Below are 21406 nucleotides of genomic sequence, written 5' to 3'. Positions count from 1 at the left end.
AGCGGGCACGCACCGAGGTATGGTACGTCCTGCTCTTGCTTGGTCCCGCTCGTCTCTAGGCTTCCCTCGTTAACATCTTTGCTAGTGACTGAAAAGGTTAATTAAAAAGCCAGTGCTAGAAACACGATAATCCTAGGAGGGCCTCAGAAACAGAAATCTTGTATTTTGGCTGTCAGTGAGCTCTAGAAATGCTGGTAAACACTGATTTTGCTTCATTTGGATGCAGAGATGAGCCTATGGGAGATTTTGGAGAAGCAGAGCTTGTTTGCGTGCATGTTTAAGCGCACAGGCGTCGTCATACACATGTTGGCATACAGTTTGGTTCACTTCCCTTGCATCCCGCGTAGGCAGCCATGCAAGGAAATTACTTCTGCATTGGTTGTGTTCCTCTATTACAATAAAGGACCAGCAGCTGGTGAGCTCCTACTGCTCCTCGTCTGCCTCCCCTCGGACCAAACAACATCTCTTCTCCGGCGTAACTTCTCTCTTTTCCACCCACGCATCTCAAATCGTTTTCGGTGTCCTGTTCTACAGCTTTCCTACTGCCCCTGGCTCCTAGGAAAGAAGGGGGGTGATGAAAACGCTGTATCCGTGGTGGTGAGATGCTGGTTTTTGATTAAAAGAAGGGCTCTGTCCTGCTGCCTGCAACATCTATGTTTCCTTCTCGTGCGAACGACTCAAGTGCCTATCTTGCATGCAGCAGCGTAGGTTGGAAAGTCTCCGGCAAGCTCTTTGCAGCTGGATTTCTGGGGAAGCGGCTCCCGTGGGGCTCTGCACGAGTCTGTCTGTGATACTTGTGAGCCTTTTCGACCAAATTGTGCCCAAAGGTAGTGGGTTTGGTGTAGGCAGCTTGGTGGGGAGGGGAGAAACCACCCAGTGAAAGCCTCTGCGGGAGGAGAGGCAGCGGCGTGAGCTCATCCTTTACTAGAGCCTCGGAGGATCCCCAGATGAGTGTATTGTTATGAATTCCCCGACGGTGGGGAAAAACTTTGATCAGAGCTCGCACCTCATTAGACATCAGAGAATTGAGCCGTGAGACACCGATCCATAGGCAGCCAGGCTTCATTAGTTTTCCCGCTCATGGGACTGCCTGTTTAAGGAACACGTAGATGCTACAAAATTGACTTTTGTTTTTAATTATTTTTATGAGGACTTGGTGTCCCCCTCCCTCCACGTTATTTTGCTCGGAGGGCTCTAGCGAGATCTTTGCAGCAGGCTTTGGGCGGTTGAAATCGGTATGTTTTGCTTCGTCAAAGCGAGCCAAAAGTTTTCTTTTAGTTGAATATTAATGTGCGTATCTGTCTGCCGCGTCCAAGGGATCGTATTTTGGATCACGGTTCCCAGCTCGGGCTCCCGATCCCCCGCCACATGTCTATGTTACTGCATTGCAGGAACTGAATCCTGACCTGTGCCGAGCTGATGTTTCGATTCAACCCAAAAAGCCCAAGTTAAACACTGCAGTTCAAGAACGCCAGGCAGCAGAAATGTCAAAACGAAACATTTTGACATTTCCCAACCGAACCTTTTCAGAACTCGCTGAAAACAAATAGATGGAAAAGGCAGTGGGACTTGTCAGCGCTGGTTCGGGGGCAAGCAAGCAGATTTCAGAGCAGCAGAACTCCCTGCGGGATGAAAATCTGAGCTGGCTTTAGCCGTTGAGGCAGAACCAGTTTGGGGCTGGGTTTGGAGAGCTTTGTGTGATGGGGTGGCGTGAGCTGAGCTGCCTGGTTTCCGTGCTCAGCTCTGCCTCTGCCCTGCCCGTGGCTTCAGAGGAGCCTCCGCCTGAGCATCCCTTCTGGCCGAGCGAGGCAGAGGACGGCCCCGAGCGTGGAAGGCACGTCGGCACGTCCGTAAGCATAATTCCTGTAAAACTCCTCGGTTGAAAGATGTGGAGGAAGATAAATGGGGCTCTGAAAAGCCCGATTTGCGCCATTCTCCTTCTCAGCTGCGCTCTGAGAAGAGAAGTGGCAAAACACAGAAGCCCCACGTGCTACAGACGGACCCCACAGCTGAGGAGAAGGAATTACTCGCTTGCGGACTGCGTTCCAGTCGAGATCACAGCTCAGCGAGAAAATAGAAGCAGACAAGGTGGTCCTGCTATTGCCTCCAACCTACTTGATACAGAAACGGAGAAGAAAAGCCGAGCGCAGAGTAGATGAGAGAGGCATTTGCCTCCTTGTGTGCAGGCTGACAAGAACCGGGGATGGACGAATTCATCGCAGGTTCTCGGTCGAGTGGAGGGGGGGGAATAGGAAGACATCCAAGCTGATTAGTGAGAGGTGTCTCAAAGAGACAGGCTGGCTGGATTTAATTCCCTAGTCAGCATTCCCGGTACATTGATCTCCTCCTAAGTAGGAGGGAGGGGGATCGGAGAGAGGGATGGTGGGGAGGGGGGAGAGGAGAGAAAAATAGGTTTAGGAGGTGGTGAGAGAATGAAGGCAGAGGGAGGAAAATGAGGAATGGAAGAAGAGAGGAGGAAAATGAAGAGGAAAATGGCAGGGATGCAGAGGTGGCAGGGATGCAGAACCAGCCTTGGTTATGCTCCGGCTGCGCCAGCAGCCAGCAGCAGAGCTGCCACGTGTGATGGAGGCATTACTGGTGAATAATGAGGGAATCCAGCTGGGTTGTCCTCTGCTTGGTCCTCCTTGCCCATGGTAGGGATGGAGGGGCCCTCCGTCACGCTGCCGGCCGTGACCGAGGAAGGGCAGGGGATGCAGGAGCAGTTGGACATACCCCTGAACTGTCTGGCTGGGGAAGGAGGATATCAGATGCTTACAGATGTGCTCCAGAGCATGGAGCAAATGCAGGTAGCTTTATCAGCCGATACCTCCTGCAACACCAGGGCTGGAGATGGGAGAGATTAAGTCTTTGCGAGACAGGATCCCCCACTTGCAACAAGCATGAAGCTTTAATTTCTAGCCCCAGCTGGTTGTGAGATATTGGGCATTAAAAGCACATTATTCTGATTACTGTCTTACTTCTTTTTCCACTCTTATTCCTCACTTGGATTCCAGCTTGATTTCAGTGTGTACTCCCTCAAGATCCACCAGTGCCAGAAGTCAGTGCTGTATACCATTCGAAAGCTCAGCCTCCCAGCTTTCAGATGCTATAATTAAAGCATTAATCTCTTACTCCAGCAGTCTGTAAGACAGCAGCTGCTAAAATAACATGGAAGGACTGCTACAAAAAGGTGCTTTGCTTTCAAGGTAACTGCAACAACTTTTAGGGTCAGCAAACATCCACTCGTGCTGGGGAGGGTCCAGGGGCAAGAACAGTACTGGCCTTTGAAACTAGAGGTTGCTGTTGAGTCTCAAATCTGCTCCTCTAAACAGCTGCAACCTGCCATAGGGCAAAACATATTTGAATCTTTTCATGCTTTGTCGAGCTTGGGTTGGGCTGGTGGCTTCTCGCGTCCAAACCTGCTTCGCTGTAGTTGAAAGACCTTTGGGAAATGCAGCCTTGAGCTTGGCGTTGCTGGGGGAGAGGGTGCCACGCGAGTCGAGGATCCGTAGCGATGCTGTTGGATGGAGTCTCAAAAGCTGCTGGGCTTTTTCTTGATGTGGGAACATTGGGGTTTGGGTTTTTCTTATCATCTTTGTAGGAGCCCTGTTGGTTTTGGTTTTGTTTTTTTTTTTTTTAAGATGCTGTTGCAAGTAGCTGGACTTAATCTCTGTGAAGAATATTAATCTCGGGCAATATTGGATCTCTCTCCTCTTAGGAGAGAGAGGGCTCTGATATTCTGTGTGGGAGCTCTGGAATAAGGGATGGCTCCTTGCTGTTTGGCTGCAGCAGGGCTGAAGAGCAGGTACCGGAGTGCGACTTTATCGAGATTACTGCTCGCCTCTAAGGCTGGCGGTGTTTGCTGCCTGTGTTTAGCCTTGATTAAACACCGAGTATTGACTTCAAAAGTTCCCCAGCCCCACAAGAACCCCAAGGGAGCCTGAATCTCTTTTCTCCTGTTCCTTTGGCATCCAGCTGCATAGGGCAAAACATCTGCAACGAAGAAGGGGAGGTCTGGGATCTTGACTCACCTTTGTGAAGGTGCAGTTTTGGGCTTGTGTAAATATGGAAAGCGGAGTAACCTGTGGAGAAACGATACCCTGGAGCTTGTGAAGATGCCATGCAGGCTGGGATGGCACCGTGCCCCGGTGAGCAGGACCCCTGGCCGTCCGTAGCCGTCCTTGGAGAGGAGCGAAGCCTTCGTTCATCTCGAAACGCAAGCGATGAGCTCTGGTAGTGGGAGAACAGACTTCTCCCGAGGTGCTGTGGCCTCTGAACCCAAGCAGGGTTTCTCTTCATCAAGGCGTGAGCTGCCGATGATTTTCATAGCTTGATTAACACTCTTGAGACGGATTTCCATTGGCTGCTGCAGAGGAGCAGGAGAAGATGGATGTTTTCCATTACTTGATGTAATGACTGTGAGGCAGCCTAATGAAACCTTTACGACCAAAGTTTAGAGAGCCCACAAACAGTGATCAATAGCCGAGCTGGAGCTCCAGCGCATAGATCAGTGGGGGCCGCGCTGCAGGAGACCAGCGGGGAGAGATGCTGGATGGAATCGGGAGCACTGGAGCAGGGAAAGGATGGAGGAAGAGTGATGTCTTGGGTGCGAGATGGGATATGTAGGGGAGGGGAGGTGAGACTCGGTGGGTTTTGTTGCTCCCACAACACGTGCGTGCTTTGTTCAGCTCTCCAGTGCAATGTCCCTGGCTTTTCCATTCCCTCTGGGGGAAAATCATTGCATCTCCAGGCTCTAAATTGCCTGCACATCTCGCTTGGTACCTTCCTTCAGCTGCAGCACCCTCAAGAAAGAAGCCAGGAACACAAAATCCTTGGGAATTGGTAAAAATTTCTCCCAGAAGAATCGTGCTGGGTCTGCACTGAAAAAAAGCAAAATAAACCTCTTAGCCACATCCAGGAGCCACTTTAAGCTCCGTGCTGCCCATCCAATCCGGGGGAACCGTGGCCAAAAGCAAGCCCCGACCCAGGCTGCTCTGTGGCTTGGATGAGCCATGGCATCAGTCTCCTCTACGTACTGGCTTAGCAAGCACTGCTGAGTGAAAAATTAGTGCAGCACAGCCAGTTTTAATTGACTGGCCTGTTGGTAGATGGAAAACAAGCCCGGGAAAGTGATCTAAGTGTACACTTAGGGCCATCTCTGCATAGATGGCTGCAACACGATGCTGGAAACTTGCTTTACGAACCTGGACTTCATTACACTGAAAGCAGCAAAGTGTGTTCCCAGCTGAAGAGAGGTTAGTCTGTAATTTTCAGCTGAGCGAATAGGTCGGGCAGGGTGTCAGCAAGACAGCATCTGTGTTAAGCAGGAGATGTCCTAGCTTTTCGCTTGTTACAGAAGACAACTCCTTCAGGTTCCTCTCTCCTCCCTTGCAGGTGGTGGGTCCCACCTGTGGGAGCCGTGGTGTTGGGAGGGCAGGGACGTGGTGGCTGTTAGCACTGCCAGGCACAGGCAGTAATGGGACCCACCTGCTAGCACACAATGCTGGAGGGATAAAAAAAATGCTCCATTGTGCCTCTGGAATAGCTGCAATTAATAAAAACGGAGCAGCCAAGGGCTGGATTTGTCTCATGGAGGTTGTGGGAGACAGCTTGAAATGTACCCGCAGCGCTGATTGGGGTCTCGAGCTTAATTAGCCCTCAGGAGGCATCCAGTTAGGATGCAGGACTGACACAGTGTGGGCTCCAGGCAGGTCTTTCCAGCACAGGATCGTGGCGAGCCGCTGCGAGGAAGGGCTGACCGCCGTCCTCGAGATGCTGTCAACCTGCAGCTATAGCAAAAAGGGCACGCGGGCGGTATCGGAGCCTCTGCTGTGCCGGGCAAAGCCATTGCCCCGCTACCTGCCGCTGAACCGCTGCAAGAAGCCATCTCCAGCCCTGAAGATGGGCTTGGGCTGTCCAGACTAGACCACTAAGCTCTGTCGAGCGTGATTATCTGCAGTTTTGCTGGCAGGCTGCGAGCAGAGAGGCTCACATCCACACCCCAGGACGTGACCGCTCTGAGCCTCCCTCCCCGGAATGGAGGAGATGTCTTCAGAGCATGGACACTTTCATCCCTCTTGGTTAAGACCAGCCAAGTCTATGAATCCAGATGTGGCACAGCTGTATCCAGGCAGGTCTCTATCCTCCTGGGAAATGGTGCTGATGTCAGGCAGAGCTCCTGGGGTTGTACGGAGGAACGCTGAGGGTTATATATATTTCATAGGGACAGAGCAGTACATTGTGGCTCCGGACCTGTGTTTTATTCATGACTCAGCCATTTCCCCATCTACAAAATGAGGATAATGATACATTCTTCCTTTAGAAAGAGTTTGTCGTCTCCAAGTGTGTTAAAAATCTGGCAACAATGCACGTTAATTGAACATTTTCACTTTTTCGAGTTCCAAGAGAAAGTTTTCGGAGAGGATAATGCTTATTTTACCTGTATTTAATACTGTGAGGTGCGTGGCAGAGTAAAGATGGTCGCATCCAAGGGGTGAAGAGGAGGAAGGACTCTTTGGGTCCGCTCTCTGTTGTGGCATTGGGGCTCAATGTGCTGAGCAAGCACTTGTAAATCAAGCCAGCAAAAATTAAAGGCCCCAGTAATGGGTTGGATTAATCTGCTCTGACTTTCGTGTCTAAAAGTTAGATGTCAACGTCGGGGTTGGTTGCCTCGGGCTCCCTCCTAGTCGGTGGAGAGAAATAGGCATCTCCAGAGGCCATTTATCTCCTCCCAGACAGGCTGGTTGGATGAATTGCCCTCTGGAGGTGCTGGTCTCTCTGCATTGACAAAGGGGGATGTCTTATATATTTATATTAAAAATATATGGGGGGAGGGATGAAGGTGAAGCCTGCCTGTTGGGATTGAAAGGAGACAGGTCTGCAGCTGTACGGGGACTCTGGGTGCAGAGCTGCAGGGATGCTCTCCGTAGCCGGTGCAAGGGGATAACCAGGAGCTGCCCCCTCCCGTGCCTTTTGCATCCCGAGGAGTGTTTCCCCACTGAATCTCCCGACCGAAGCTGGAGTTTCTTTTGGGATGATAGTCACATACGCTTCATGGTTTGGTATAAACCTATGCAGCATTTGCTGCATAGCTGCATCTCACACGTATAGGCACAGGACCCTGAAACTACTGGTCTTCGTGAATGCCAGCGAGCAAATAACGGAGGTTCAACTCGCAAAGATTTGCATGTAGACACCAGAGTGATGGGCAACATTATAAAATCATAAAATGGAGGAAATGGAAATACCAGGCTCCTAACTACCAAACCCCTAAGCTCCGTGCGTTTTGTCTTCCTAAAAACTATTCCAGAGATGTCAGAAACAAACTATGCACTTCCACAGTCTCTCGTGTCCTCCTTCTGTATTTCAAATGAATAATAGATAAAGGAATCATTTTATTTAAAGAGAACGAGTTGAATGGAGTTTGCTTTAAAAAAAAAAAACAATCCACACAAAAAAGCGCCGCGGCACTTGTCCCTGATTGCTATTACAAAAGAAAACTTCCCTTTTTCATTTATTATTGAAGTAAATTAGGTTGATTGTCAGAAACTTGCGTGTCGGGTAAAAACGTTGCCATTGTGAGTTGCGGTGAGATGAATGCATTTAATTTACCCCTTCGGTACGTTCAGCAGGCGGCCGGTGAGCGACTCCGGCTCTCGGCTCCCCTGCCTCCTCCCGGCAAGGCGATCGCCAAGTTTCCCGGCGGATTTTCCACGGTGGGATTTTTGCCTCTTCGCAGGGGCATCTCGTCCCCCTGCCCTAGGGGAGGGGAAAAAAGAGGACATAGGAGACGTGGTGGGTTTTTTCCCCTCCTCCCTCTGACAGCGTGCCGTAGCAGCCAAGTCCTCGCCTGTTTTTTTTTCGGAGCCAGAAAACTGCCTGAAAGCTGCTCAAAACAGGCAGGAGTCAGGTGTCGCTTCCAGATTGCCTTGGCCTGCGGTTTCCTCCATGGGAGCCGCTGCCCGCGGGGGAGGAAGGCTGCATCCCCCGGCAAAGGATGAATCGGCAGCCGAAGGGGGAGGCAGGTTGGCTGGGAGGTTTTTTCCTGGGTACCACGGGTGCGTATCAGAGAATACAAAAGTATTTCGGTGCCGCCGCGGGCAGCCTGTGACTTCGTTAGAAGTCAAGCTACGGATAAACAATTTTCGGCTTGGGACGAGGCACGACAGATCTGTTGGTAGCCCTCCAAAAGCACCGTTTCTGATCTTGCTTGGATCAGAGGGATGCTGCTGACTTTAGGCCAGCATCCAGCTCTTCCATGGGAAAATGCAGTCCCCTGCTAGGTTGCGATGGAGAAGACATCGCTCCTGTCTTCCGCCGGTGCTTCCAGGTGCCAGGAACAAGTCAAGAGAGCGTTCGCCTCTTGGAAATCAGAGGTGGGATCCTATTAAATGCTCTGCAGGAGCGCGGAAGGTGCGAGCGGAGCTTCTGGTGGGGGCAGAGCAAGCAGAGCGTGCCCGAGGCAGGGAAAGGCGTTCGTCAGCCAGGGTTCATGGGACTGATGGAGAGGGAAGATGCCGGCGTTGAGATTTCAGCCCCGGTGCACGGTGAAGGAGCCATTGAATTTCAGGTTATTGCTTGTTCACTGCTCGCACTGTGCAGGCCAGCCAGGCAAAGGCTAAATCTCTGCGTTTCCACTCGCTGCATGCCTTAAGTGCATGCAAATCCACGTCTGGGTCAATGGTGGTAGAGGCTGAGATAGGTGGAAAATTCCTGGGGGAAGCCCAATATGGAAGAAGACATTGGTTGAACCCTGCGCTTTGCTGCTGAATACTGGTGGTGCAGCTGGAAGAGCAAATGAACCCAGAGCAAATGATGGGCAACATCTTGAAGTGGAAAGAGAGAGAAGAGGGGGTTGCAACTAGGTCTCTGCAGAAGTGGTTGCTGATATAAATCAGCAGTGAAGGGAAATCTTAAGAGGAGGGTGAAGCTGGGCTATAGTCTGTATGCGTTAGCTTAACGTGCAGGTGAGAACCACGCGCCGTTCCTGTGTGTTTGTGCTTAATTTGAGTGTTTGAAACTCGCCTCTCCCAATGCTGTGACCACGCAACGTGTCCTGGGTGCCGTCCTCAACCCTATATGTCTTTAGGCTGTGCAGGAGCCCTGGGCGATTTTCGGGTGGCGCACAGCACGGTAACCACGAGGTGAGCTACATAAAGCTCCAGTGACTTCTAGTAATCACTGAGCGTGAGAGCTCAGGGCAAGAGCAAATGAAGGACATCATCTTGGAGAGGAAAGGCAGAGAGAAGGAGCCACAGCAGACCTTGGCACTCAAAACGTTTGCCGCTATAATATTGCTGGCTGGAAGCACGATTTCTCCCTCTGCCAGTAGGTTTGTGTACAAAAAAACTTCCACCGTGGTTGCAATTACACCGCTCTAAAGTGGTTTTCTGTCATCGCTTGTTCTGCCCAAGAAGCAGGACAACCTGTCCCGGTAACACGTCCACACCGTATAGCACAGAGCCACTTGTATGCAAACGGTATTTGGGTGCCTGGCAAAGCCAGGGCAGCTGCTTGGGTCGATTTGTTTCTTGTTTGGATCAGCAAAATTGGAGCCAGAAGCAACTTCTCGAGAATAATCTCTCCAGCCGCCCTTTTTTTGCTTTATTCTCACCAAAAGTCAACTGCGAACGGGCAGGAGGAGATGGCAAAGAGGGAGAAGGTTTGGTTGAAACTTTCCCCCATTTCATCGTGTTTTGGTTTAGCTTGAATTTCGGGCAACGCGAGGGCAGGAGATTGTGGTAGCAGAAAGGTAGTGAGCAGCTTCAATGACAAACTTTGGGTTTTGATTTCAGGGTTGGCCGTGCAGGATTGGGCTTCCCAAGATCAATTGAGGATCAGCTGCAGCAGCGCAATGAATTTAGGGCCAGAAGGGACTTTTAGATCACATAAACAGGCCCCAGAAAGTCATTAGATACCTCTTTCCTGAGCCTAGGATTTCGTGTTTGTCGAACATAAATCTTCCAAAAAGGTGTTCAGGGTTGATTTAAGGATCTCGGGAGATGCCGAATTCAGGACTGCCATTGGTAGTGGATTTTAAAGGTTAATCACCCTTGCTGCTAAACATTTGTGCTGTATTTAATTTGTCTGTCTTTAACTTTTGGTTGTTGGTTATTGCTGTGTCTTTCCCTGCTAGGAGAAATCACCTGGCATTTTCTCCTTTGATCAAACTGGACCTCCCTCTTCTCTCCCCCCCAGACTAAAGAGTTTCTCAATGTCCTTCAGCTCAGCTGGTTTTTATCACCCAATCTATCCTTGTAGCTCTTTTCCCTTCCAGCTTTCTCCAGCTTCCCTTTTTTAGTTATTTTTTTAATATGAATATTAGATGAAAAAATATCAAAAGGGCTCTGCAAAACTGAGGGGAGATCTTAAAAGCCAGCAGGATTCAGGGGATAGGAGAGGATAAGGTCTGTGTCGTGCTCCTCCACCGCAGGAATAGTCCTGCTAAGTGCAGGGCCAGAAACAGGGCGGGGGGGGGGAAGAAAAAAAGCTTTGAGTTTTAAAAAATGTAATAGATATTAAATTGCGTTTCCTTTAATGAATGAGTCACCCAACCACTGCAGCCTGACCACCTGTGCCCGAGATTTGAAGTCTCCAGAGAGACTTTCACTTCTAACAATATTTATGATGATGAGTGTTATCGCATTAGGTGGAATGGGCAAAGCAGGGAGGCTGCGGTCGTGGACAGCATCGGGTCAACGCTGGGTTATCTTCCCCGCAGATGCTCCCACGCCCCAGCGGTGCCAGCAGCATGAATTTCCAAGCGTGCATCTCCCGGTGATGTCCCCAAAGCACTTTGTCCCTTTCCATCCTGCTAACCCCTCGCCCTTACCCAGCTCTTGAAGGAGGAGGGGAGCTTTGCCCAAAACTCTGCATGTTGTGGGTGGGCTGATTCCCCAGGACCATCCAGGTGGGGAGAATTTGCCTTGAGCTGCTACCTGGAGACACCAAGGGCTCTTGAGGTTTTTTTTTTTTGGCTTAACAAGAGGGAATAACTCAAGGAGCAACTGCCACGCAGCTACGTCTGGTTTAATGCCTGCAAAGTTGTGCGGTCACCGGGGAAAAGGAGCTGAAGAAACCTATATCTGCAGCAGAAACTCAGAGAAAGCAGGGGTTTGTCTGCTCAGCCGTTGGAGCTGCTGCTCCCTCATGGCTGAAAAAGCTTGTGGAGTTTATCAATAACCACAAACCACCTGAGCCTGACGCGGCTCGTTGTGCTGTGAGCTGCAATGCCTGTGATGCTGCTCGGAGGAATTGGGTTTTGCCCTGCCTGGGACTGATTAATTGCCTCCCAGGTGGTAGGTGTTGGTGGGCCACCTCCTCCTCGGATAAAAGGCAGGCAGGAGGGTGGTTTGGGCAGACACGCAGCTCTTTCGAGAGGAAAGGGTGCTGTCTGGGAGGAGAAATAACCTTATTTTTGGTGTCACGGGCTGCGCTCAGGAGCTTTGCCAGCGGGTGAGTTGGCCTCTCCCATTTGCTGTCTGGTAGACCTGGTTTTTGCAAAATGGGAGAGGGCTTTTAGGTATTAATCCCCCTCCTGGTGGCAGGTTGCTTTTGGAGCTTCAGCCAGACCTGGTGGTGTTGGTAGCATGCACTGCAGCGCTTTGCAGTGGTTATCATCCATCTGCTCTACCTCTTCAGGTCAAGCCATAGCTCAAAAGATGCTTTTGACCCTGCTTGTGCCCGTGCACGGGCTGCTAGCCTGGGAGATAACGGGATCTCCGGCTCGAGCTATCGGGTTTGTGACCGGGGGGGTCTAGGGTGAAGCGAGAAAGGACGGGGAAGGTGGAGGTGCAAGATGCAAGAAGAGGCAAATGCTCTTTGCTCCCCATCCCCTGCTAATTTTGAAGCACATCCGAGGCTGTGCTTTCTCCTGGGGCACCCTGCAGAGCACAGAGGCTTGGCTGTGCATTTGGTGGGAGAAATGCCAGTAAAGCCAGCGCTCGGGGGAGGAAACCGCCCTCCTGGCCTGTATTTGCTACCTGTGTTCTCTGTCTACGTGCCACGCGGGCGAGCCTTCCCTGGAGCAAATTAACGTTGCATCCTTTAAGATAGCAGGGAAGGGGCTACGATGTGCCGTGCCACCCTCTCCTCTGTGATCCCCCCCAACTTGGGCAGCAAAAGAAGGCAAAGACCAGTCCCAGCTGGAAATATTGGCTGTTTCTCGCTTAGATGTAAAAATTCTGGGGGTGTTGGTGGAGAAGATGTGTTTTTGCAGCAGCCGGTGCAAGGAAGCCGGGTGCCCGTCAGGGTTAGCAAACCCACACCTTGGGGGCTGAGATAGCTCAATTTTTACACCTCTTGCAAACCAGCGGATGAGTCGAGAAGGGGACTAGATAGTATCTCGCCCGGTAATTTTGCATCCCTCCCACTCCAGCATTAACCGGGTCAGGGCTGAAAGCCCATTGCGTGGGGATGGGTGAGCTGTTGCGGAACACAACGCAGGCAGTGGGCTGCAGCCGTGCCGGCTGTACGGAGACAGAGGTATAATTATCCCGGCTCCCGTCGCTCTTTCTGCTCTGCCAATGCTTCTGCAGGCCAGAGGGCTGAACTGATGTATTTATGCACCTTCCCCTGTCTGTGTTTAAACAGCACCTTGGAAAATGCAGTAAAAGAAGCCACAACTCTTCTCAGTGTCCTCTAGGGGTTTTAATTTATTTTTATTGTGTTGGATGCTTGCTTCATTGTGGTTTTTTAGGTTTTTGGGGTTTGGTGTTTTGTTTTTTTTTTTTTTGTGCTGGATGTTGGCTTTACTGCAGAGCAAAGGTGGTGCAAAGAAAGAGGCTACTGAATTGCAGAGTGTTACTCGGTATGAGAAGTCGAGTTATCACAGAGGGATGTTGTAGAGCTGTCAATGAGCCGTGGGTTACCTTAGCTCCATGTTTAATAGAGGGTCTGTATTTTTCCCCACAGTTTTATGGGTTTGGGCCCCTGTTTTCTCTGGGGCACAGCCTGAATTCCCTGCTCTGTTCGTTTGCTCAGTCAGGCACTTCTCCTGCATCCTTGTCTACAGATCCTGACGTGGGCTGAAGGTGCTCAGTGCTTGAGGACAGTGTTACTCCCCCCAAAAAAAACAACCCCAAGAAATTGCTGTGGAATTTCTTATGTTTTCCAGCTCAGGATTGGACTGTGCAACGGGGAAGGTTTCTATGCATCTCCTCAGGCCTTTTTGTTATGCTCATAAAAAACTGTTAGAAATTGTTTTATTTGCTCCCTGAGTAGCTAAACTAGCAAGAAACAGCTGAAATCTCTGCACCTTGCGTGAACGAGCATCCCCTTCTTGTTGCAGGCAGGGCCAGCCTGACTTGCAGACGCGTTGACTCTCCTGGCCGCGCTGGACTGCTGCGTCACCTCGAGGAGAAGATATCTCCGAGGTACCGTAGACTATTTTTTTTTTTTTTCTGATTACAAGATGATGTGTATCCGAGGGGTGTAAATTCATTTTCAAAGCATCGAAGGTGTCTGTGAGGGGGGAAGTTGCCTGCCTGGTGAGTTTTTGGGAGCGTGGTTTCATCTTGACTGGCCTTAGTAACCCTGCTTAATCCAGAACTGGAAGCTTTTGAAAGTGATTTTGCAAACCTTGGAGATGTTTCAAGCTTATGAGGCTTTTGACCTGTCTCATTTATGCTCGCCTGTTGCATTGCTAAGGGAGAAGCTTAGAAATGTGAATTACGTGAAATGCGGTGTGAAATCTTTCGAGATGCCTAAATCGTGTACACATAGGCGCTTCCATCTCCTTAAAACTTCATCTCTCCTTCCTCAGTCAACCCACCTCTGGTTATGCTACAGCAGCTGGGGGCAGAGTGGGTAGGAGCAGGTGAAGGACGTGGACTTACGCTCCCCATCTCCCTTCCCCAGTAGCATCCTGCCCCTATTTCTGCTTTCCTTTCTGCGCTCCACCGGGATCCAAATTGCGATGTCCTCATTCAAATCTGGACTTGGACATGGTGGGAGCAACCTCCAGCAGGTGGGGGGCTGTGTATTTCTGAGGCTTACGTGGTTTTTTTCGTCATTTTTTTTTCTGTCCTATTTTGCAAAGCTGAGAACCATGTCAGAAAATGTCTATTAGGCTGAAAAATTAATATTTCTTCCTAAATACGAGTTTCCAGAATCTGTTTTTCATACGTGGGTTGTGTGCTCTTCCTGCTACTTTTCCTAGCAGATGCTTTGCTGTTGCAAGGCTCAAACCTGTTGGTCGTGCTCTGGATCTCTCCTGTGCTGCACGGCCATTTTACGTGGCCTTTGGTCTCCTTGAAGGAAGAAGAAAGTTAAGCGTGTGCCAGGCGGTGCTGGAGGCGTGGGGGTGCGGGGTGGGCTGCGCGTCATCTTTCCAAGGATATTGGTGAAAAAAAACCCCAGAAATTCAAAGCTTTTGAAAATTGGAGCTGATAAAAGGTGACCCTCTAGTTGCTGGCTCTCCAAGTCCCATCCCACCTCCGTGCCTATAATCCCAGCAGGCTGCTCCAGCACTGCTGCAGATGCCCGTGGTGCAGTGGCGAGATCCGACCATCTTTCTTCCTCCTGTGGCATCAGAGCTGCGTGTGAGCCCCTTCTCGAGGCTGCTGCAGTCGAAAGGGAAGGGAAGGAGGAAAGAAATAGCCAGGAAAGGCAGAAAAGAGGAAAAGAAATGGAGGGAACGAACAAGGTGGCTTGAACAACCTTAATGATCCCAGGCTTTTCCAATCATACAGTGATGCTGTGTGTTTGCCACTTAATTTCATCCCAAACACCCTAAACTGAAAATAAAGTGCTGTTTAATAAACAGCAGTCGGCATTTCATTTCCCTGAATGTTCTGGTAGCAACTGCTAATTATTCCAATGATTTCCCCCCACTGTAATTATTCGGAACCGACTATTCACAGATTCCTCCATTGACTTATATATCTGTACACACGCACGCTGAAATATGTATATATTTTGGTGTCCTATTGAAAATTCAATAGGATCCAATTTCAGTTGCTATTGCCTTCCCCCCGTGCCTCCCCTCTCCAATTTGCCGATGCTACAGCTGCACGATGGAGAAGAAAGGATGCAGCGTCTAGCGCGGACGTAAACAGCAACGTCCAAATGAAATAGGGAGAGAAAAATTACTTCCTTGTACTACCACGCTCTTGACAAGAGCTGGCTCTTTCTTTTTCTTTTCTTTTTTTTTTTTTTTCCTTCCCTTCTTTTTCTACCACGTTCAATTTTCTGACTCTGCCGGGCAGGTTACAGGACTCATCTTGAACGTGCTTTGAGCCTACTGTATAACACCATAAGCCTTTAAAGATTGGGGTGGGGGGAGAAGGAAAAGGAGCATGCAGGGAATGCAATTAGTTTGGGGCGGCAGGACGAGCGGGAGAAGCTAAAATTGCAAATGTGGGGTATTTGGGGGAAATGAATCTCGTTCCTCCCAGGGCTGGCTTACCTGGGTTTCTTTTTTGGCAGCTGGAGAGTGGGAGACATGAATTAGATGGGGACAAAAATCCCTAGAAGGTCTGCAGGGTCTCAAATGGCACTTCCATCACAGAAAGTGTTTTGCAACGTGCACATTTATTTTTCCCTCTGCTTTCGTCTGGAGTACAAAGGCTCTCGTGTTTGAGGCTGGGCTGGATTCAGAGGTGTTGCGCCGACCCTCAAAAGCAAAATAGGTACTGGGTGTGTTTGAGCGCTGCAGCAAAGGCATCACCTCTGCTGCGCTGAGGATGGCCCTTCCAGAATTGAAAATACTGGTCAATAAATAGCAGCTGGTGGCTTTTTGTGTGTTCCCAGGTCCTGGTGAGTTTGCTCAAGGTGAGATCACCTGGGACATCAAGGTGGCTGCAGGCTCCTTCGTTGCCCACAAGCCAAACCGGTGTGCTGGGTCGCTGCTGAGCCCTGGCCATCTCGCTGTGACCACTAGCTTCAGAGGGGCTGGAGAAGAGCTGTGCAAGTGTTTTTCGCCCCCCAAAATGAATATCCCATCGTCAGTTTGGAAAAGATGGTTAGAAATACAAAAAAAAATCTGAGAGCTCTGAGGGCAGGTATTTTAAAACAATACGCCTTGCAACATCTTCCAGGACAGACTCAGGCAGCTGTCTGAGTCTTTGTCTTCACTCTCCAAGCCCCGGAGAGGGCTTGATGGGGAAAAAAAATGAAGAGAAACATAGGGATGTGCCAGGGCTGTGTCACCCTCAAGCCCAGAAGCACGCACAAGGTAGTAAACATCCTCTATCTCCTCCAGCCATCTGTTTGCAGAGTCTTTGCCCATGCAACAGTGCCTCTTCCCCGGGTGGACTTGTTGCCTCCTTGTAATCCGTAGGTAAATAGACATCTAATCAACTGGAAAGCAGGGAGCGGAGGCGGTGAGCCGCGATAAGAGTCCGGTTGGGACGGGGACTAACGGCAGCGCGTGCTCCGGCGGGTGGGATGCTGGAAAACATCCCTGCAAAATCTTTGGAATCTGGTTTGGGGGAAAGGAATAAATTAAGGGGATAGCGGGACCAAGCAGACTGTGGCCATTGAGCGCCTCTCCAGTGGCTCTTAGCACCTTGTCAGGTCAAACCCTTGTCGTTTCACTTCTGTGTTGCAACAATGCTTGAAATGGGGAAAATTTTATTCCCTGGGTAGTGCAGATGACTGGTCCTTGCGCTCCAAGTGAGGGCATGGTTTGCAAGCACGGCGCTGCGTGCATCCCCTCCCTGCAGGGATGCCGGTCGCTGCTCCCTCTGAGTTTGCAGCTTTGAGGAGGAGTTCAAGGCTTTTGGGGCTCACAGAGCGCTTTATGCTTGGGCAGGCATTTTGCCTGGCTGAGCCAACCCCTTCTCCATCCCACCCTTTCTTTGTGCTTCTTCAGCTGTGAAGATCGTGTTGTCCCTCAGCACGTCATTTGCCATCAGTTCAATTTTAATGGGAAACAAGGTGTGCTCAGCACTGGAGCTGCTGATTGCTGGGGTTTTTATCTCCGAAGGGTTCCTTGCCACGTGCTGCGCTGGGGCTGCTGCTTGGGAGAGGCTGGCGTGCATTAGGTGTTGCAGACTTGAGCTAAAAGCTGGCCCAGCAAGAGGCACCCGTTTTTGGGAAGGTATTATGGGGTGTTGGGAGCTGGGGTGGTGACCCAGCACCCTTTAGTACATGGCATTACCGTGTTTAATGTACTCGGCGCTAATCTTTCTCTAAACAGAAGCGATCTTGCTGAGTTCAGCACTGAAGGAGCAATAAGCAATGAAGGAGATGAGATTAAGAAAACTCACAAGAATCAAATGTGCTAGAAAGGGCTGGGGAAGTGCCAGGGGCACTGCAGTAAATGACCTCCCTGGGAATCGAGGACAAATAAAATCCATGCCCTGTCTCTCTTCTCCCAGGCGCCTTATGCCGATGCCTTAGCCCTCCCCTCCCTGGTGTGACCATAGACGTTGCTTTCAGGGTTATTTTTGCACTGGAGTACAACAAATCCTCTGTGCTATGGGGCCGAGATGAGGATCCGTGTCACTGCATTCAGAAAATCTAACCTCTCGAGCTCAAGGAGAGCTGCTTCGGTTGGCAGTAGCATTAGGTGCTTTACTCTGTCTGGAACAGCCTTGAGAGGGCAAACAAAACCTCTGTGCTGTGGCTCTTGTTTCCAACGGCTCTCTGCAGGCACGGCTGCCGGCGTTTTTTTCCTGCGAGCCAGAAACGGAGCCCAAAATTTGCCCAAATGCCATCAGGCTGGGATGAAAATGGGATGCAGCAACCCAAGGGAATCAGGGGTCCCAGTCGGAGCTCTGCCGGGCTCGGTGGGGATGTAGGAAAGTCTTCTGCTCAACTTGCCGTGGAGCTGTTTGCAAATGCTCGATGGGGATTGTGGAGCTTTCGTCCGAAATGGGGTGGAGGTGATGGGAGAGAAGTAGGGTTTGATTTTTTGCCACCTGATATTGTTGGGGGTGGTAAATGTCTTGGTGATGGGCTGGATGGAGGTTCCCCCCCCCCCCCCGCCCCGGGTTTGCTGGCCACCAGCGTGGTCCTCACGGCAGCGTGAGGATGTCCTTCACGGAGCCTGGGCATCCCAAAATGTCTCGAGAGGGGCTGCTGCCTCGGATCCCTACCCCTAGCATCGTGCAGGCTCAGAGGCTGCGAGGATGACTTGGCAGTGATATATTTACTACAATTACCATCTCTCTTCTCAGAGGAGGAAAAAATAGATGAATAATATGTTTTGAAGGCGTCATGGAGTGAAAGCAAGAGAGGAGCTTGAGCCTGAACTTATGAATAACTTATAGGCTTCCTCTCTTCATGAAGTCACTCCATTTGGGCTTATCTTTCTCACCCGTAGGAGGTGTAATTAAAGGAGCAAAGCCGGGCGTCCACGCGCACGGCGGCTGCCTGCGGGCACACGTCTGTCTGGCTCCGTGAGTCCTATGCACGCAAGGGCACGGGAGTGCCGAAATGCTTTTGCATGCAGACGTGGGCTGGGGTACGCGTGGAGCTTTACGAATTCCCCCCTCAGTTCCTATCCCTCATTAAGAAAAAGGGTATTTTGCACATAACTCATCTTTGATATGTTGGTATAGCTGGTATTCCCTTAACTCTCCCCTTGCGCTGGTGAAGCTAGGAGCAGAGGTAACCTAGGATGGGGAAACACTGCAAGAGGAAGCAGGCAAATCCTGCGACCCTTATTTAAGATTTGGGAGATTTTTGTTCAGTTCTTGACATGGCTGGAAATTCCCTTCCTGACCTCATGCGGTGACTTTGCCTTTCCAAGTCTTATTTTTCTAGCCATAAAATGAGAAGTCGTTTGCTCTTGTCTCAACACCTTTCTTTGCTTTCTCTGTTTTGACTTTAAGAGCTCAAGGGAGGGACTGTTTTTTTACCAGGTGTACATACAGAGTCTAACATAATGGAATCAGGATCTTATCACAGGCTTGCGAATGCTATTGTAATGCATATAGTAATTATAGGTATGTATATGTAGGGATGATGAAAAAAAATCCAATGAAACATGGCATTTCCCTCTGGAAAAACGTTAGCGGAATAAAACCACGCCTGGGAGTATGTCAGTTCCAGCAAAAAATGTCTATTAAAAATTATGCAGTGCTGTTCAGCAAGGTCACAACGCTCCTTTTAGAGCCAGTTAGAGGTTTCATTTCAAAGCAGTGTGTCATTTTTTTTTTTTTTTTTTCCCCTGCGGACTTTTAGCTAAGGTGTTGTATTTTGGTCTTCTATTCAGATCGGGGGGAGGGGGGCAGGGGGGAAATCTCATCTAAAATTTTGTGGAAATTTCTGCTAAAAGGGGCCTTCTGCAGCTCGGTATGCGTACAGGCATGGTATCCCTGTTTGACACTATACATATGTGTGATTTCCAATGAATAACTTCTTCCCCCCGTCCCCCTATCTCGGGAGTGCAGCCCTGCTATCTCTATGTTCTTATCAGCCCGGCACGTAGATATGTATGAGTGTAATGGATATTAGGCATTTATTGCAAGGCATTCCGTTGAACATCACCTGATGTTCAACATGAAAAGTTGATGTTCCACAAAGCCACAAGCCAACGGTTCCTTAAGAGCTGTTCTGGTGCATCGGGTAAATATACGTGCTTGGAACAAGCGCTGGGTGAATTAATAATGCATAGAGCAAATCTGTAAGAAGAGCAGCTACTGCATAGGGCCTTCTTATAAACTGCTCTCTCTGCTTAGGCAAATAGGCAGGGAAGTTGTGTTTTTTAAAGCATAATGAGTAGGTAATAAACCAAACTAACCTAATCAGCCGCTGTAAGTGTGGTGGCTGGCTCGGTAGCCTGGGTCAAATTCAGAAGCGTTGTGAAAGGTGATAAAAATTGCTATGTGGCATCTTGTGTTATCGTAGGTAACTTGCGTTGACGGAGTGGTGGGGAGGAAGTGGAGAGGATGAGACGATGTGATGGTGGTCGGAATCCTTACCCCCTTACCAAGCGTCTCCCCATCCAAAACGTATCAGTTGGAGGTCGCTGGGGCATTGCTCTGCTGAGCTGGAGGAACAGCTCAAGCCCTAACATCACGGGGTGGTAGGACCGGGTATTAAATGCCCCAGAGCCTTTATTTGCTTCCCGAGAAATATTCTGCCGGACCGCATGTATGCAGCCCAGGACTGGGTCATTAGTGGTACCATTGCTGTTAGCTCTTCCCATCCTAATGAGCTGGGAGGTTGTGCGGGCACTAGCAGGCTGGAGGCTGCTCCTGGTGGTACCATGAAATGATGGTGGAGAGCTCTGGATCAATCGAACCTCCTCGAGGTCTGTGGTTTGAGCCAAGCCTTGGGAGAGGAAGAGGAAGGAGAGCTGAAAGCTCTCTGCATCAGGCCACAGCTTCCCACCAGCTGCTGTTTTGGCAAGACCCCCATGAAAATTGATGGATGATAGCAGTGGAGGTCTTGGGGAAAACCCAAGGACGGCGAGATGCATCTCCCTGGTTAGGGACAGCGTGACCCTTTGCCTGGCTGGTGGCAGGGACGTGCAGACACGTGCAACAGGGCTGTTGGGGACATCTAACCATGTCCCCATCCCTCCCCGGCTGCCAACTTTTGACGTGCAGATTGTTATTGTCAGACCTGTCGATGGGACTTCAGGAGAGGGACTGGCGCCTGGGGTTTGTCACCTTTCTTCAGCTGAACGGCTGGCCCAGATCCGACTCGGAGAGTCTCTCTGGGCGGCAGCGATAGAGAGGAGAGAGAGAAACACAGCTGGATTTTTCCGAGAGTTTGCAGCCAAATCTTCTTCTGAATTGCAAAGTGAACAGCTCAGATTTTGGAAGCCTCTGAGGAGGAATAAATAAAAAAAGCCAGGATATTTTTATTTTTTTTTTGCTTTGTCATTTTTCTGCCTACAATGTTGTTTTAAGGGGCTGTGAGTCACCTCGAGCAACAAAATGAGACCTCCTTACCACCAATGAAAATAATGAATATTTAACAAGATATTATTTATTTGGGTGGTGTCAAATAGGAGTCTTGGGGTTCAGCGCCTCTAATATTTTTCCACATTGGACAGAGGCTGAAAAAAAAATCAGGTCTTCAAGAGCTTGTGTACGTAGGCATGTCATGCTCTTGACATTGGGCTGTGGTATGGACAGATGGGGTGGTTTTTAGGTATCTTGAGTTGGAGAAAGGTCTGTCTTGTTTCTGTTGTTGTGAAATAGGCACCAGCAATTGCCATGTGGCAAGGAATTTAAGTAACCGGGAGCGTGTTTGAAGCTACGCAGGGTGCAAGCGGCCCCGACGCTGCTCAGAGCAGTAGATGGTCTTGGTGTGAGGAATCTGATGAGCGTGGTTACAGCACGGGGGCGGGGGGAAGCCTTGATCTGGTATAAAAGTAGATTCATGCTACAAATTGAAGGGTTATTCCCTATCAAATTTGCTCTTAGAGCAATTCCCATATGGGAGTTAGCCCTATAGGAAGAAGAGGTTTATTCGGATGGTGCTGGGGCTGCGGGTGCACCCCTTC

Source organism: Calonectris borealis, chromosome 24, assembly GCF_964195595.1.
Source record: "Calonectris borealis chromosome 24, bCalBor7.hap1.2, whole genome shotgun sequence".
Lineage (NCBI taxonomy): Eukaryota > Metazoa > Chordata > Aves > Procellariiformes > Procellariidae > Calonectris > Calonectris borealis.
This window is presented reverse-complemented; position numbering follows the sequence as displayed.